The sequence below is a fragment of the Heloderma suspectum genome, chromosome 2 (assembly GCF_057233095.1).
Source record: "Heloderma suspectum isolate Gila_16-S chromosome 2, 16-S_ref, whole genome shotgun sequence".
In the NCBI taxonomy this organism is placed as follows: domain Eukaryota; kingdom Metazoa; phylum Chordata; class Lepidosauria; order Squamata; family Helodermatidae; genus Heloderma; species Heloderma suspectum.
This window is the reverse complement of record NC_139459.1, coordinates 299,863,800-299,878,850: the sequence shown is the minus strand read 5'-3', so window position 1 is coordinate 299,878,850 and position 15,051 is coordinate 299,863,800.

Genomic DNA, 15,051 nt, shown 5'->3' with positions numbered 1-15,051 from the left:
TGGAAACAAGCAGAGTGTTCCGCGCTGGACTGGATGGAGACTAGTAACCTCCCAAGGTCACAAACGAAGTATGAGGCAGGGGAGTGGCTCTGAGTCTCAAATGTCAAACTATTCCTTTGACCCAACATTTGCTGCTGCAATACAACATCTATTTTACAAAAGGAAAACCAGCGAGGCTGACAGACAATGGACTTGCCTGTGAAACAGTATGTCAGAAATAGATCATCCTTTCCCTTCTTAATCAACACCACAATAGACAAAGCTTCAGGCTAATGTGACTTTATTTTGCTAGAGAGACTAGCCTCTCTACAAATGCAGATTCAAGGAAACTATCAGACTGCCTCAGGCACTAAACAACTAATCAATCAACAATCTCTAAACAGAGGAGAAGAACCAGAGGGTGGAGAAGTTGCCAGCAGTTTGGGTATGAACCGCACAGCCAAGCTTGCTTTGCAGTGATGGCCTCCCTTAGGGTGGCTCCCTCCTATGTTGGCTTCCAAGAGTGGGTGTCTGGGCAGAGCATCTGAGCCCTGCCCCTAACTTTTCCCACTTCGCTTTGTGACATGCCCTAGCATTTCTCAAGTCATGCCCCTCCTCCTCCTCTGAAACTTGAGTTCCCATGGTGGAAGGAGGGGGCAGGGACTCAGCCTGGGCCATCTGTTTGCCAAGACCTTTGGAAGAATCTGTCCCAGCATCTAGGTGCTCCAGGGAGTGTCCCTCCCACACCTTTGATCTAGCAGCTCTAACTCTGACTCAGAATCGGAGCCGTCAGACATCTCAAAGGGCTGGGACTCATCCCTGACACAGTACAAGACAAGAAAGGGGTCTCAGACCCAAATACCAAGCCCTCCAAAATAATTTCCCTTTCCACAAATGACCAGTAATTTGCCCCAGAATTTGACACAAATTCATGGCATGACATGCTCTAAATTGCTCCTCATCTCCACCCCCCCACAAGATCTCATGTTTGCAAAGAGAAAAACAAAAAAAGCACAAGTTAAGGCAGTAAAGGCAGTCTCCTAAAGCAATGGTTCAAACACTACTTCTTCACATGGGGCTTCACAGATGGATAGAATTCATTGTCACAAGGTGCAGAGATGGCCACTCACTTAGATAACTTTAAAAATGCTTACATAAATTCATGGGTGGCGGGGGGGGGGGAGGTATATTGATGATCATGGTAGCTAAATGGAACCTTTCCCAACCTTAGTCCCCAGATGCTTTGATCTCAGCATATACCAAGAACTAGATGTGATACACTCAATACTAATGCAAACTGTACTTACATTTTATTGTTACCTGAATCAAAGATTGGTAACATTGTATTGCTACACAGCATGGTTCCTCCCCTTTCTTGGTTACCATGGGTTACACCTGGCAGAATGGTGGGGAGAGGAGAAGGCTCTTGAAAAAGTAAGCTTGTTCAATTTTCCTGCTTTTCACAGTAATAAATGTGGAAATTGACTCTGCTTTGGTGGAGTTGAAGAAATAAGTTTATGAAATTTATGTATCAATTATATATTAGTTTTCATTGAGGACAATATATGTTTATACTTAAGGACTCACCTTGCTGATTGGGTTTGATGAAATTTTCTCAGTGGGTTGTTGTGGGAGGTGGGGGAGGGTTGTTGTTGTTGTTTTGCATTGTTTTTGTTCTTAGCAAGCAAAAATAAAATAAAATAAAATAAAGGAAGGAAGGATTGTTGAAAAGAGAGTGGGGATAGGAGGTAGGTAGGTAAATATATTTGCAAAGTAGTTGGAAAGAGGGAGGGAGAAAGGGAGGAAGATTTGTTGGGGGGAGAGAGAGAGAGAGAGAAAGAAAGAAAGAAAGAAAGAAAGAAAGAAAGAAGCTGGCAGGGAAAGATATACAAAGTGGTTAAAAGGAAGGAGGGAGGAAGGAAGGATAGTTGAAAAGAGAGCGTGGGGATAGGAGGTAGGCTAACATATTTCCAAAGTAAGTGAATAGATGGAGGATGGGAGAAAAGGGAGGAAGACTGATGAGTGAGAGAGAAAGAAAGAAAGAAGCAGGCAGGGAAAGATATACAAAGTGGTTAAAAGAAGGAAGGAAGGTGGAAAGAAGGATTCTTGGAAAGAGAAACTGGGGACCATAATGTTATGGACAAATTGGATTTCCTATGTAATGTTTGTATTTTGTCAGAATTTAAAAAAAAAAACCAAAAAGAAAGAAAATGACTATGCTGGATGGCAATTAGTAGCCAATCAATTTTACTTCTAGTGCAAATGTTTAAAATATCAAATAGTATTCTCGAATGCAGAGTATTGCTAAGACGAAGAGACTAGCACTGTCTTTTTTCTTTTTCAAGGACGCCGTGACTGCATGTATGGCTGTATGAATTACTACCTGTTCTGCCATGTACAGACAAAAATCTACTTACAACAAACCATTTGGGAACCACTGTAACCTGCCTGGTCATAGAAATGGGATGGGAGAGCAATGTTACTTTATTTATTTACTTGAAACATTTATAGACCACCTTGCTACTACTCAAGGTGGCTCATAAAAGCACATTCAAACCAGTAATCTAACTTCAGCAATACTAATAAAAGATAAGTCATTTCCAAGAAGAAAAGAAATGCAAGGACCAAATCAACCAAATTTTCTTTTAGAATAAGTGAGGTGGTGAAGGAAGGATGAGTTTTCTAAAATTTACCTTCCCTTGCATGGGGCTAAAAGAGAGAGAGAGAGAGAGAGAGAGAGAGAGAGAGAGAGTCCATAGGCACGTCTAGAGGGGCTGAGGGAAGGAAATGGAAGGTATGTTTGTGTGTGGAAGGTTCTGCACTCTTTATATGCATGCTTCTTTTGATCTTAACATGGGCACTCTTCTCTCAGTCTTATACATTACTGATGGCAGTCCAATTTCACCAACCTTGACTGTTGAGGACAGAAACTGCAAAAGCTAGTCTTGAGGGATGAGGCCTGGACCAGCCAGGGAGCTGTCCAGCAGGACCCAGGCAGAAAGAGCTGTATTTGCAGAGCTCAGTGAGCAGTGAGCAAACTGTTCTCTAAGGATGGATGTATCAGTCTATTTCCAGTCTGGAACTAGGGATGTCAGAGAATTCCGCCACGGATCTTGGTGAGGCTGAATGCCAGTGCATTCGGCCCCCCGAACTCTGTGGCAGAATGGCTTGCCGCCCCCCGCCCCCCCGCGGATCCCCCCTGGGATGAGACTCACCTGGGGCAGATCTTCCGGGTAGCAGCGGCTCCAGCGGCGACTTCGGCGGCAGCGGCTTTGGCGGTGGCCGGTCTTCCAACCGGCTGCCACCGCCGCCATTTCCAGTCCAGGCTTGTGTAAAAAAAAAAAAAAAAAGACGTGATAGGCTACGTAAAGATTTATGTAGCCTATCATGGCTAGGTTAAAAAAAAAAAGACGTGATAGGCTACGTAAATCTTTACGTAGCCTATCATGGTTGGGTGGGTTTAAAAAACAACATCTGCATTCCTTCTTTTTACCGTCTTAATCTACGTAAATATTTACGTAGACTATGACGGCAAAAATAAAGGGGAACGCAAATAGCGTAGCGGGCGGTATTTGCATCCCCTTTTGATTCGCCGTTTTAGCCTACGTAAAGATTTACATAGGATAAAACGGTGAATGAAAAAGGGACGCAAATAGCGCCCGCTACGCTATTTGTGTTCCCCTTTATTTTCGCCGTCATAGTCTACGTAAATATTTACGTAGATTAAGATGGCCAAAAAGAAGGAACACAAATGGCAGCAGCCGTAGCCGCCGCCATTTGCATACACGGTTTATTTGTTTTTTACCCAGAGCCCTCCGCGGCCGGAAATCGGGCTGCGGACGGCTCTGGCCTGGCTGGGCCGGGCCTGGCCGGCTGCTCCGCGGAGCTTCCGTGGAGCACAGCCAGCCGTTCGAGGATTCCAGGGGGAGGAACGGAACACCTCCCCCCCCCAACATCAACATAATCCGCGAAAGGTAAGTCACTTTCGTACATCCCTATCTGGAATGGTTTTGCATGGTTCATAGTCCCCTTCCAACCCTACTATTCTATGATTCTATGGCCCTTCATAGATTCTATTCTATGATTCCAACCCTACTATTCTTTGATTCTATCTATGATTCATACAGAGCTGTTGTACATTTTTAGGCAACTGTGTGCACAGAGGGCCTGAGAGGTAAGACCAGAGGGGACTTCTTTGGGTAGGTGGTAGGGGAAGGATAGCTGAGATCCACCTTCCTGTTCAGATATTTTGGACTTCAGTTCCCATCAGCCCCAGCCAACATGGCCAATGGGCAGGAATATTGGGAGTAGTACTCCAAATCAACTGGCGGTCACCAGTCCGGGGGAGGCTGGCTTAGAACATGTAGCTTGCCTAATCTGGAAGCAAAAGGACCAATCAGCTACTCTGGATGGAACCAGCTTCCAATTGGCAGTCAATAGTGCTCTTACAGCAGTGCTACTAAAATAGTTACAGAAATTTCTACTGATACATTCAACTTCTGCTCCAAAACAATCCAAGTCAATATTCTCCATGAAATACATTGGATTTCCTTGAGGGTTTTTTGGGTGTAAACTGAGAATGCTCGATTATGTTGTATAAATTAAGGGAATATTTCTTATAGACTCCATTCTGGGGAAAAAATATTACAAAGGAGAGATATTTTCATTGTAAAGTATTTATTTCCAATCTCACACATGGTGGAACAGTCTCATTTACAGCTGAAGCAAAAATAAGTATGAAGTTTTTTTTAAAAATCCCATTTTATTATGTAGACACCAGTAATGTGCAAAAATTAACAAGCTTGAGATTAGGCAGGTTTAAAGTAAAATCTACAATAAGTTTAATGTTACGACATTGTGACTGTGCATAAATGTTGGAAGCATTTCTTATTCTCCATGCAGATTTTAATCATGAATATGCAAAATTACACACAAGGTGTTGTGCACAGGTCAAGGCCCTGGGTGGGGTTGGACATTCCCATCCCCATAGACAGATGCATCTTGCAAACTCAGTGGAGTCAAGATGAGTATTACAATTACAGCTACATTTCCAGAGCCAGATGGGGAGGTTCATCTGCATCAGCACCACAGGATCCACGCCCAGGGACCTGCTACCGCTTGCCTATCTCCTTCGCTCGACAGAGGCATTTGTCTAGACTGTGGAATTTAAGAAAGCAGCAATCTTCAATAGTAAAGGAGGAGGTGTGTCTGTCTGTCTGTCACCATCATAGATCCAAGACTGTGAAACTTAGACACCTGAAAATTAGCATGCATACTGAGAGGATCCTATTGATATGCACCCTGGGATTATTTAGTTTTTAAAACATATTAGGACGCAATCCTGTGCACGTTTAGACAGAGAAAAGTCCTACAATTCCCAGCATTCCCCAGCCAGCCATGCTGTAGGACTTTTCTCTGCCTAAATATGCATAGGATTGCAGCCTTAATTAATTTAAATTTATTTAAATGTGCCCATGTGTTTGAAGCCTACAGTACTGTCTTCAGTCATTAGGGGGCAGACCTCTGTAACCAGCACATAGCTTTGCTGATTGCTGTCCGTACCATTTGAAGTCAATGGGGATTAGTTGAAAGGACAGAGTTATATGGCTGCCTTCTACCTCTTGCTGTGGGGTAGCCCTCCATCAGGGGAATGGAGTGGGCAGAACCCACCCTCAAGGAGGTATAAGGGTGCACCATAACATGAAAATGTATCCAAGTCTGACAGCTGCATAACTTTACTAGATAGCTTCACTGTATAAAGTGAAGGACTATTCTAAACTATGCAAAGCTGGGTACGTTCGGAAGTGATTTATAAACTGAAAATGACATATTGGACTGATGAAGGTCAAAGGAAGAAGAGTTGAATGGGCTGTTAATATACATTACTATGTTGATTCACAAATTAAGGTTTGACAGACTGAGCTCTGTGGGTAGAAGCAGAAATAACTATAATTAACCCCCTTTTGATGTTGGCTGTCTCAATATTTGTTCCCAATACGTAATAACATTCTCATCCCAGATGTGGCCTAATATGATTGCTATAGTTTTTCTTATACATCCCTGTTCTAGATTTTTCATAGCCCAAATCAATATGTGAATTTATAATACCAACCCTGTCTTTGGCTGAAGCGTTACCCATCCATCTTCTTTTTTCATCATTTGGTTAGAAGGCAAATTTGCTCTCTCCCTTTTATTGGCAGTAATCATAGGGAATCATAGGGGCTTAGGTTGTTTCCTAGCTATGATTAACTGCATATTTCAATTCACAGAGTCACAGAAATGGCCAGGATCAAAACGTTCCCCCCACCCTGCCCCCATGCGGAGCAGAACTGTGCATGTGAAAAAAGCACCACGATGACAGAATAGAGGAGCTGCAGAAAGTTGTTTGCAAACAGCACCAAATGACAGCTCAAGTGAGGCAATCCAAACACTGTAAAAGCCGACCCCACTGTGCACAGGTTTTAAAAAAATACACATTAATTTCAAAATATTATTTTAAATGCATGTCTTTTCATTCACTTCATTTTCCAGTTCTTGCTTTGGAAAAGAGTGATAGAAAACACAGAAGAATATTTTACCGGGCATGTGGGTGGGTTGGTGGGGTTATAGTCATTACTTTGATTTGAGCCCTTTGCTTTCAGTTTTTTTTTTTTTTTTTTAAGCATTACATCATGCTGCTGCTGCTGCTGCTGCTGCTGCTGCTGATATTATTATTATTTTGGTCCTGGAGGAGCTGCTTTGTGTACTTCTGGTTATTGTCATGATTTTTCCTGGGTGGTTCCTGTTCAAGCTGTGCTTTTTTGTGAGGAAGTGACCAAAACTATTTGTGAATCATAACTTTATATGTGTGTCACTTTTCTAAAGCATCCAACATGTAATTCCTAACAAAAGAAAAGAAAGCAAAATGAGCTTCTGTTTAACGGCCACTTTTATGTGATTGCAACAGAAAGTGGAAGTGGAAACCAGCTTTGCTACTAAAGAGGCCAAGATAAAAGTAGCAGGAAGGAAACAGGTGATTAGTCATAAAGTTTAAACACAACTGTTCACCTCCTTGGCTCCTCCATTTTAATGATCAAGCATGCACCTGTAGTTGCTATTTTCAGTTGAGCAACGAGTGCTATTCATATTTAATTTTCTGTTTAAGGATGAAAAAAAAAAACCCTGCTAAGGAGCTCAAATATTCTCCATTTTAATTGAATCTTAAAATATGAAAGGGACCAGCTGCTTCTGAAAGGTAATTGTCACAGGTAAGGGGAGATGAGCAATGCTTGTGAAGGAAATGTTTTAACTGAAAGCAGTCAACAATTCTATTTATCTTCATGTCAAGGCCAGCAAGCAAATTCTGAACAAAATGTCTCTACATCTTTTAAATCAGCACAATGATGTAGGTAGAACTGGATTTTCCTATCTCAGAGATAACTGTTCTAAATATAAAAAGGGAGAACTCTGAATAAGTTTTCTGATAATAATACAGACCATACAGCATACATTCCTCAGTGCTGGCTGGGGAATGCTGGGGGTTGTAGGCCTTTTTTCTGTCTAAACTTGCATAGGATTGCACCCTTATTAACAATAGTAAAATGAAAGTGATTTGTTTGGGGGGCTTATCTGATCTTGTGTTTTCTGAGGGTTTAGGACAGCCTTCCCAACCTGGTATCCTCCAGATGTATTGGACTGCAATCCCCATAATTCCTAGCCAGCATGGCCAATGGCTGCACTGAAGGCAGCAGAGAGGACAAGAAACATTGAGGACTGAATTGGGACATTTATCATTGGCAGTGGAGGGGTCACTGGAGATCTTTGTGAGTGCAGTTTCAGTGGAGTGCAGGGGGCAGCTGAAGAAGCCAGATTGGAGGGGGTCAAAAGCGGAGTTGGAGGACAGAAAAGCCAAGATGTCAAGAGTAAGGAGCAGCATGCCTCAAGTTTAGAGGCAATGGGTAAAAGACTGGGTAGAAGCTGGAGTGGGAGTGAGGGTCAAGGGGTAGTTTTTTCATAATGGGAGTGTCATGTTTGAACACAGTAGGGTTGGAACTAAAGGCAAGAGAAAGGCTGATTATGTGATGAAGAGAGGGAATAATGGCAGGGTAGATGGCAATCAAGAGTTGGAAGGGAATGGTAACATGCATGAGTTAGATGAGGACAACAGTCAACCCATCAAGGAAGTTGGGAGGGAAGAGGAAAGGGCTGGGGGATGACAGAGGAGAGAGAGCTGAAAGAGGAGGGGTAATATCGGAGGGAGGAAGAGAGATTAGAGCAGATGCTTTCAATTTTAGCACTGAAGAAGGCAAAGTCTTGGGAAGACTCAGCAAAGCAGTTGGCGGTGGAAGAAGCTTTAGCAGGGCATCGATGGTAGAGAAGAGGCACTGAGGATTCCTGCTTATGCCTGCCTGCAAGACTTCTCAAAGTCAGAACAGTGGCTAAAAGAACATTGACAGGTGGGCAGAAAGGGAAGAGAAATGTCAAATGGAGCCCCTGAGCACTTTATTAACTGAGAGTTGGGAGGCACAGAGGAAGCAGCAGCAAGTGAGTCTACCAGATGCCCCATAGTAACCAACTGGCTGGGAGAGTATACAGAGGGCATATAGGCTGAGGCAATAAGGCCAGTGCTAGGGCAGATGAGGCACTATGACTATCAGGTGCTTGAAAGGTGGAAGCTGTCGCTGCCAGTGGGGCTGCTTAAATTCACAGAGTGGGACTACTAAGCACATATGGGCACCAAAAATATGCAGGGCTACTCTCTGTCTAGAGAAGCAACTGAGGAAGGTCTGGGGTGGGTGAACCTGCTGCCCCTCCCTAATGCAACCAATGAGGAAAAGCCAGTCTGGGATAGGCTGTGGGCATTCAGGTCAGGTGACTCTTGAGTTCTGGTTACTAGCACAAGGCTTGTGATACCAAGGTTCCAGGTCGCTCTGTCAGCTGCGGGACAAGAAGGCTGCAATCCCAGTAATAAGTGAGTCAGACATTTTCTTGAGTGAACATAGCTAAGACTGGGTTTTCTATTTATATCAGCCCGTGAGGTGAATTATGAATAAGGGTGTTTCTGGGAAAGAGCCTCTGAAATTCTGATTCCAGGTGATGATATATTTACAATATGACGTCCAATATAGTTAGCACTGAAGATGGTGAACTTGTTGAACTGTTACTAATGTTGAAGGTTATTAAAACAACTACTTCAGAGTGACGTTAGAGAAAGAGGCAGAGTTCTTAAGGAGTATCAGTATGGATTTGCTTTATATTTTACATTTTTGGCAGTGGCACCCAGACTACAGGACTCTCTCCCTGGAGAAATCTGTTAAGCCCTCTCTCTATGCATTTAGGAGCACTTTGAAAATGCTTTTATTTAGGTGGGCCTTTTAGAATCAGGTTTAATCTAGATGGGTTGGCATGAATTTTTAAAAATAATTTTTAGTTGCGCTGTTTTGTTATCTTGTGATTATCTTGGTTTTTATTGATTATGTGATGTTTTATTGTTTTAAATTTTTGTAAGCCACCTTGTGTAAATATATAAAATAAAGAGATATATTTCTCGGAATTCAGAGTGTGTAACATCTTTTCCCTTGATTCCCTCCTTGCTCCTACAGAGTATCCTCCAAACTCATACTTGCAGATAATATTGACACAACATTTGTAGTAAAAATGGCCAGATAATGCCCACAAATAACATATCCTTGAGCCTGCTCTTGTGTTACATGGGCAGATGGGCAAAGATTGCACAGCAACAATAATCTTGATCAGCAATATTCTCTGGAAGGAATATTCATGTCTGTAAACAATTTCAACTGGTTTTAGATACAGCAAATGTTATATCATGGGAAAGGATTAAATAACTATACAGTCTGAATGAAATCAACTTTAGTTTGTCCAAAACTGATATAGAAACTCTATCCACAGCAAGATAGTTTAGCAGCAGTACACATGCACAAAACAGAAATAAAATCAGCTTTTCTGTTTAAAAAACTGTAAGAAAAAAGTCAGTTTGTCAGACTAGGGCAAGGTTCGAGACAAGGCTTTTATCATGCAAGTGCTCTGCCTCATTCATGAAATTCCAGGAGCCTGTGTGTCCAGATGTTGTTTTCAGCTTGTAACACGCCCATGTTTTCCAACTACTTCTGCCTTTTTTCTTCCCTTTACTTCCCATAACACAAGCTGGAATGATGAGCTCTCCTAGAACTACTCAGCCATTGCTATTCTCTGTACACTACACAAAGAATTGCGATTTACTTTCCACACTTCAGGGGCTGGGGATAGTGCATTTATTGTGTGTGTACATTCCACTATGTTCCATCCACACTAGTAAGCATGACACAGCAGTGTGGGCAGGAAAGGGACAATTAATCCGAGCATCCCATTTTTTAAAACCATTTCTCCCTATCATTTTTTTTGTTTTTGTTTTTGCTAAAGCACTTTTAAATTCATTTAATAAATTAAAAAAAACAAAGTGGCAAATTTCATTCTAAAAATGAAATTAAAGTGTGTTTAAATTAATGTTAAAATTTGCACTAAAGCACTTCTAAAATTTCAGTGCAATTTCACAATTTCTTCATTCATCATGGTTCAGAATAGGGCCTTTAGAGAGCAATCCTATGCATGTTTAGGCAAGAAAACTTCTACATGGCTGGCTGGGAAATGCTGGGAGTTGTAGGACATGTTTCCTGTTTAAACATGCATAGGACTGCACCTTTAAGGTGCAATCCCATTGCCACTAGGCTGTGGCTAGACGGCCATAGGACTGTTCGGTTCCCAGAAAACTGCCCCGTAGGCAGCGCGGATTGTCCCTGGGCTATGCACTCAGAAGAGCAGAGCGGGGAAATAGGGGGTGTCCCTGGGGGCAGGGAGTGCAGAAGGGCTGGTACAATGCTTCCTATGCGTCGTCCAGTATCCCCCCCACTCTGAAGTCCCGTGGGTAGACAGCCAAAATTGGCCATCTAGCCATGAATGCTGGATGGCTGGAGCGCAGAGCAGAAGATCCCCTCCGCACTCCACCTGCTCTGCATTGGATAGGCCGTTGCCTCCGAGTTTGGAGACAGTCCTGCTAGGGTTGCTCCCTAAGTGACCTAGTGCCCTCTCTCTGTAACTCTTGATCACTACAAATTAGGCAGGGCCACCCCTTCTGGGTTTTCAGCACCTACTAAAACTCAACTGGAAAACACGCCTTTTCCAACAGGCATTCTCAGGAAGGTACTCTTGTCCTCTGTACATCACTTTGGGAACTAATATAAACAATTCATAAATATCATTCAATAAATAACTTCAGTAATGTGACAACGCAAAACACAGGTAAATGCTGAACAAAACCATGTGGTGATGAAAAGGCTTATTCAACACTCCCCCAGCAATAATTAAAAGCTATAATAAATAACCCAACAATAACACTATAGCTCTGTAATGTTAATTATGATCTGCCCATCTTTGTATTATTATTATATTATTATTATAAAGCTGTTTAAAGCCGGAGCTAGGAGCCTGAGTTCACTGAACTCAGTGAAGCCATAAGCTGTGCCGTGCAGGGCCACCCAAGACGGACAGGTCATGGCAGAGAGTTCTGACAAAATGTGGTCCACTGGAGAAGGAAATGGCAACCCACTCCAGGATTCTTGCCAAGAAAACCCCATGGAACGTATCACAAGGCTAAAAGAGATGACGCCGGAAGATGAGACCCTCAGGTCAGAAGGTGTCCAATATACTACTGGGGAAGAGCAGAGGGTATTTCCAAATAGCGCCAGAAAGAGTGAAGCGGCTGGGCCAAACCCGAAAGGACACTCAGCTGTGGATGTGTCTGGTGGTGAAAAGAAAATCCGATGCTGTAAAGAACAATATTGTTTAGGAACCTGGAATGTCAGATCAACGAATCAAGATAAGTTGGAGGTGGTCAAACATGAGATGGCAAGACTGAACATCGACATCTTGGGAATCAGTGAACTAAAATGGACAGGCATGGACGAATTTAATTCAGGTGACCGTCATATCTATTACTGTGGACAAGAATCCCTTAGAAGAAATGGAGTAACACTCATAGTCAACAAAAGGGTGGGAAAAGCAGTACTGGGGTACAATCTCAAAAACAATAGAATGATCTCAGTACGAATCCAAGGCAAACCATTCAACATCACAGTAATTCAAGTCTATGCCCCAACCACTGATGCCGAAGAAGCTGAGGTTGATCGGTTCTATGAAGACCTACAACACCTTCTAGAACTAACACCAAAAAAGATGTCCTCTTCATCATAGGGGATTGGAATGCTAAAGTAGGCAGTCAAGAAATCACCGGGATAACAGGCAAGCATGGCCTTGGTGTACAAAATGAAGCAGGACAAAAGCTAATAGAGTTTTGCCAAGAGAACACACTGATCATAGCAAACACTCTTTTCCAACAGCACAAGAGACGACTCTACACATGGACATCACCAGATGGTCAATATCGACATCAGATTGATTATGTCCTTTGCAGCCAAAGATGGAGAAGCTCTATACAGTCAGTCAAAACAAGACCTGTAGCTGACTGTGGCTCAGATCATGAGCTTCTTGTTGCAAAATTTCAGCTTAAATTGAAGAACGTCGGGAAAACCACTAAACCATTCAGGTATGACCTAAATCATATCCCTTATGAATATACAGTGGAGGTGACAAATAGATTTCAGGGATGAGACCTGATAGACAGAGTGCCTGAGGAACTATGGACGGAGGTCCGTAACATTGTTCAGGAGGCAGCAACGAAATCCATCCCAAAGAAAAAGAAATGCAAGAAAGCTAAGTGGCTGTCTGATGAGGCTTTACAAGTAGCTGAGGAAAGAAGGGAAGCGAAAAGCAAGGGAGAAAGGGGAAGATATACCCAACTGAATGCAGAGTTCCAGAGAATAGCAAGGAGAGACAAGAAGGCCTTCTTAAATGAACAATGCAAAGAAATCGAGGAAAACAACAGAATGGGAAAGACTAGAGATCTCTTCAAGAAAATCGGAGATCTCAAGGCAACGTTTTGTGCAAAGACGGGCATGATAAATGATAAAGAAGGCAGGGATCTAACAGAAGCAGATGAGATTAAGAAGAGGTGGAAAGAATACACAGAAGAACTATACAGGAAAGATCTGAATGTCCCTGATAGCCATGATAGTGCGGTCACTGAACTTGAGCCAGACATCCTAGAGAGTGAAGTCAATTGGGCCTTAGGAAGCATTAGTAACAACAAAGCTAGCGGAGATGACAGTATTCCAGTTGAGCTATTTAAAATCCTAAAAGATGATGCTGTTAAAGTGCTGCATTCAATATGCCAACAAATTTGGAACACTCAACAGTGGCCGCAAGACTGGAAAAGGTCAGTTTACATTCCAATTCCAAAGAAGGGCAACGCCAAAGAGTGTTCACACTACCGCACAATTGCGCTCATTTCACATGCCAGCAAGGTGTTGCTCAAAATCCTGCAAGCTAGGCTTCAGCAGTATGTGAACCGAGAACTACCGGAAGTACAAGCTGGGTTTCGAAGAGGCAGAGGAACTAGAGATCAAATCGCCAACATTCGCTGCATCATGGAGAAAGCAAGAGAATTCCAGAAAAACGTCTATTTCTGCTTCATTGACTACGCTAAAGCCTTTGATTGTGTGGATCACAACAAACTGTGGCAAATTCTTAAAGAGATGGGAGTACCAGACCACCTTACCTGTCTCCTGAGAAACCTGTAGAAGGGTCAAGAAGCAACAGTAAGAACCAGACATGGAACAACCGAGTGGTTCAAAATTGGGAAAGGAGTACGACAAGGCTGCATATTGTCACCCTGCTTATTTAACTTCTATGCAGAGTACATCATGAGAAATGCCGGGTTGGATGAATCAGAGGTCGGAATTAAGATTGCTGGGAGAATTATCAACAACCTCAGATACGCAGACGATACCACCCTAATGGCAGAAAGCGAAGAGGATCTCAAGAGCCTCTTGTTGAGGGTGAAAGAGGAGAGTGCAAAAGCTGGTTTGAAACTCAACATTAAAAAAACGAAGATCATGGCATCTGGCCCCATCACTTCCTGGCATATAGAAGGGGAAGAAATGGAAGCAGTGACAGATTTTACTTTCTTGGGCTCCAAGATCACCGCAGACGGTGACTGTAGCCATGAAATTAAAAGACGCTTGCTCCTTGGGAGGAAAGCTATGGCAAACCTAGACAGCATAGTAAGAAGCAGAGACATCATCTTGCCGACAAAGGTCCGTCTAATCAAAGCTATGGTTTTCCCAGTAGTAATGTATGACTGTGAGAGCTGGACTATAAGGAAGGCTGAGTGCCGAAGAATTGCTGCTTTCGAACTGTGGTGCTGGAGAAGACTCTTATGAGTCCCCTGGACTGCAAGGAGGTCAAATCAGTCCATCCTAAAGGAAATCAACCCTGAGTGCTCATTGGAAGGACAGATACTGAAGCTGACGCTCCAATATTTTGGCCACCGAATGCGAAGAGAAAACTCTCTGGAAAAGACCCTGATACTAGGAAAGACTGAAGGCAAAAGGAGAAGGGGACGGCAGAGGATGAGATGGCTAGATAGCATCATGGATGCAATGAATATGAACTTGAGCACACTCCGGGAGAGAGCGGAGGACAGGAAGGCCTGGCGTGCTATGGTCCATGGGGTCACGAGGAGTCGGACACGACTGAACGACTGAACAACAACAAGGAGCCTGTTGTTTATTCGGTCAGTCGCTTCCGACTCTTTGTGACTTCATGGACCAGCCCACGCCAGAGCTTCCTGTCAGCTGTCGCCACCCCCAGCTCCCCCAAGGTCGAGTCCGTCTCCCCCAGAATATCATCCATCCACCTTGCCCTTGGTCAGCCCCTCTTCCTTTTGCCTTCCACTTTCCCTAGCATCAGCATCTTCTCCAGGGTATCCTGTCTTCTCATGATGTGGCCAAAGTACTTCAGTTTTGCCTTTAATATCCTTCCCTCAAGTGAGCAGTCTGGCTTTATTTCCTGGAGTATGGACTGGTTTGATCTTCTTGCAGTCCAAGGCACTCTCAGAATTTTCCTCCAGCACCAAAAGCATCTATTGGGAGGTCAAATCAGTCCATCTTAAAATAATCAACCCTGAGTGCTCATTGG